Source organism: Lissotriton vulgaris, unplaced genomic scaffold (genome assembly GCF_964263255.1).
Source record: "Lissotriton vulgaris unplaced genomic scaffold, aLisVul1.2 SCAFFOLD_6729, whole genome shotgun sequence".
In the NCBI taxonomy this organism is placed as follows: domain Eukaryota; kingdom Metazoa; phylum Chordata; class Amphibia; order Caudata; family Salamandridae; genus Lissotriton; species Lissotriton vulgaris.
Genome location: NW_028243791.1, coordinates 68,132 through 72,597, shown reverse-complemented (window position 1 = coordinate 72,597; position 4,466 = coordinate 68,132).

The following is a 4,466-nucleotide window of genomic DNA, read 5'->3' as shown; positions in this document are numbered from 1 at the left end:
AGAGACGCCTCTCAGTGCTCTCTATTGCAGTAACAACAACCCCTTTAGTTTTTTGTAACATCCTGTCTATCGCAGTCAGGATTGGAAGTAGGGTTGTTGCTTGTGCTTTTTTCCTCGATGTGGAACGAGTTGGCATAGGAGTGTTTTCCCATATTTGACCTCATCACCTATAGATGTACTATATAATACTACAGTTTGCTTACAGTCTAATGTTTCAACACATTTTACCTGATACAAAGTCCCAATGAAAGAGCCAAGAGAGGTGTCCTCCCCGGACGGCCCACCCTTTGCCCCGGCTTAGCCCAGCGCTCCCGCGAAGCGGGAAATGGGCCGGAAATTTAAGCGCCTCCTGGCGCGATGAGGCTGTTTACTGCTTCCGGCCGCGGGTGCCGCTGGAGTTTGTAGTCCTCCCCGGCTCACCCCCTCACAGCGGCCGTAATGATGGTAGTAGGCTTACGGCAGCAGGAGGTGAGCTAACAAAGCAGCGCTGGAATTGCGCAACCGGTGAAAGGTGCGGGCCGCAGTTCAAGTGCACCCAGGGAAGCAGTTAGGTCTCTCTGGCCAGGTTGTAGGTCATCCAGGTTTCGGTAAGTCTCCCCGCTCTGCCGCAAATGGCCTGGAAATTTAAGTGCCTCCTGGCGCAATGAGGCTGTTTGCGGCTTCTGGCCGCGGGTGCCGCTGGGGTTTCCAGTCCTCGACGGCTCACCCCCTCACAGTGGCCGTAATGATGGTAGTAGGCTTACGGCGGTGGGAGGAGAGCTGAAAAAGCAGCGCTTGAATTGGGCAACCGGTGAAAGGTGCGGGCCGCAATTCAAGTGCCCCCAGGGAAGCAGTTAGGTCTCTCTGGCCAGGTTGTAGGTCATCCAGGTTTCGGTAAGTCTCCCCGCTCTGCCGCAAATGGCCTGGAAATTTAAGTGCCTCCTGGCACGATGAGGCTGTGTGCAGCTTCTGGCCGTGGGTGCCGCTGGGGTTTGTAGTCCTCCCCGGCTCACCCCCTCACAGTGGCCGTAATGATGGCAGTAGGCTTACGGCGGCGGGAGGTGAGCTGACAAAGCAGCGCTGGAATTGCGCAACCGGTGAAAGGTGCGGGCCGCAGTTCAAGTGCCCCCAGGGAAGCAGTTAGGTCTCTCTGGACAGGTCGCTGGTCATCCAGGTTTCGGAAAGTATTTAACTCATTAATATCCTAAAGTCATGCATGCAGCATACTATAGGGTGGTGCTTTTAATGTAATTATCAATACACAATCGGACTGATTTACAAAGTCAAATAGGCCTCCCTCCCCGGCAATGCTCTTTCTCAAGAACATAGTCACAAACTACACACACATTAATGTTTGGCAACTCAAATCAAATCAAATTAAAAATCCTTTATTCAGTATTCATGATATAGAAACACCATAAAAGTACATATAGAGTGCTAATGTGCGTTCTAGACAATAGCAGACAGACAAACGCTACCATCAAATGCATAGAATTAAAAAGGAGCTACATTTTATACTATAAATGTATTACATATCCTAACCTAGGTTTGGTCTTTGCCACATGCAAAACTTCAAGAATTGGGCAATGTTTTTCGCGAGGTAATGATCTTCCAGACATTGCAGCACGAGATAGGTAAAGCGACATCTTGTTAAACCCAAGGTTTTCAATAATGGAATTAGCCATCGTTTCCTTGGCTCTTTAAAAAACTTACAAAATAAAACTGTGTGAATCGTTGATTGATTTGAAGCTTCATCGCAGGTGCAAGATATCAAATTAGTTGACCAATCATTAATTTTTGGAAAATAAATCAATTGATGAAATATGTTCAACATGTAACGAGTTAACAAACATTCTTCATAACCACTCAATTCAAATGTTAAATATGGTTGCATAGTTAGGGTGGTTTGGATTGTTAACATTTGCTGAACAGTAGTTTTAGCTACAACGAATGTCAGTCGTAGATGTTCCAAATGGGTCAGACACTTTTCTAGGTATTTCTGAAATTGATAAGGGATAATGATAATACCTTATCAATCCTAAATCATTCAGAAAGTTTTTGATATAAGCTAGCCAACCAATCCTGTGACCATTTTCCAGGGAGAGGCAGTCTCGTAAAAATCCTTGGCTAAAAGTGGTTTTTGTGCCACAACAGGATTGGTTGGAGTTTGATTATATCGGTGACGTGCGGATCGCCAAGTTCCAGATGGCAGCTATATGTTGAGGTGCTTTGGAGTACAGCAAGGAGAAATCTAAAGAAATTATTCTCTACCTTTTGAAGAATTTCCACCTTACTGTAACCCCATACCCCGGCACCATAGGTCGCTATGGTTAGACATTTTGCCCGATAGATATTAATCAGTTCCACCGGGGGTCTCTCTTCCCTAACCTTTGAGCAAACTTAACTAATGCTAATGTTGCCCTAATGAAGAGTAATTTTCTGGCCTCAATAGCCTGCCTCAATGAGCATTTATCGTCAATTAATATGCCCAGATAATGGTAAGTCTTAGTGTTCTCTAATTTAGTATTTTCGATAAAAATATCCCTAGTTTTTTTAGATCTAGGCCCTATAGACATAACAAAGGTTTTCTTAATGTTTAATCTGAGGTCTAACTCTGCCATAAAACTATGGTATCTCTTCAGGGAACGTTGAAGTTCTACAGGGGTTCGGGCTAGAATCCCGGCGTCATCGGCGTAGAGTAGGGCTAGGATTGGGTGTTTATCGATAAAAGGTAGGTCCTGACACCCCTCTTACATGGTGAACTCCAAACCATTTGTATATAAGGTAAACAAGAAGGGCGCCAGGACACAGCCCTGCCTTACCCCCTCTCTACTCCGAATGAGGCCGTGAGTTTGCCGTTTTTACTGAACCTCACACTGAAGGACTGGGTTCTGTAGGACCCAGCGGTGCCAGGGCACAACACCTGAAACCTTCGTGGGTTACCTGCTCCGGCGTACGAATGACAGAGACACGGGACACTTCCTTCGGCGTCAAAGATTCAAGGTTTATTTACTGCAGGGAATACAGTAGTCACGACAAGCAACACACGTGCAACTTGGGGAGACTGCTTCAATTTGGTTCTGTGGATCGCTCCTTTTATACACAATTTCCCCATAGGGTTACATTGAACACAAAAGTTTATGGCCCGGTTCCCACCATCGTCCCCCAGAGGGGTCGCTTTGGTCACTTTGATACACATGAGGTCTGGAACATAAGTGCGGAAACATTTGGCGGTTCCCAACTGTAAAAACCCATCTTCCCAACATTAGTGCATTCCAATCGGTAATAAACAGATCGACGTAGGAACAAGAACAGGTGTAGAGGAAGACGGGGACAGTGGGGAAATCGAAAAGGGGAGGCATCTAGAAACACGAGATACAGGCATCTTTGATCTAAGTGCTGCCTTCGATACGGTCAGCTACACCACCTTGCTGGACCGGCTCCATAACATCGGAGTTTCAGGTGACGCCTTAAGGTGGTTCGAGTCCTTCCTGTCTGAGAGGTCGTTCCAGATCTTCGACGGAGAGATGGTGTCCTCGAGTAAACCCCTGAGCTGTGGAGTGCCACAGGGCTCCTCTTTGAGCCCTGTACTGTTCAACGTATACATGAGGCCGCTGGCGGGTGTTGTCGAACCATATGGCATTAAAATTGTGTCATATGCCGACGACACTCAGCTTGTGGTCTCGTTGGCCACGAAGAACAGTAGGCATTCCACAGCTGACCTCCTAAACTGCCTAGTGGATGTCAAGGGATGGATGACCAACTCCTCCCTAAAACTAAACGGTGATAAGACGGAGCTTATGCTCCTAGGCCCCACCTCTCCCGTACCATTCACTTCACTGTGGCCCAGTGCCTTGGGCCCCCCTCCCACCCCTAAGGACAGCGTTAAAAGCTTGGGGATATGGCTTGACAACAAACTCTCCTTTGCTACTCAGGCCAAAAAACTGTCATCCACTTGCTTTGGCCTGCTTAGAATCTTGAGGAAGGTCCTCCCGCTACTCCCCCTAGAGGCCAAAAAGGTGGCGGTACAAGGCCTTATCCAGTCTCGCCTGGATTCTAACAATGCCTTGTATCTAGGGGCACCAGAGATGACCCTCCGGAAACTACAGGTCGTCCAAAACTGTGCAGCCCGCACCTTGCTAAAACTCTCGCGCACTCAATCAGCCAGACCCGCTCTGAAAACTCTCCACTGGTTGCCAGTGAGGCAGAGAGTGACCTTCAAGGCGCTGTGCTTGGCGCATCGCGCCTTCTGGAAAACAGCCCCAGCCATTAACACTGACCTTATCATTCCTTACCAACCTAACAGGAACCTCCGGTCGACAGAGGCGTGCCTCGCTGTTGTTCCCAGAGTGAAGCGAGCCAGGTCTGGGGGCAGGATGTTCTCCTTGAACACCGCCAAGCTCTGGAATGCTCTCCCCATCTCACTTCGGTCCAACCCAGACCTCCTTTCATTCCGTAAAAGTCTAAAGACCCTGCTGTTCGCTAAA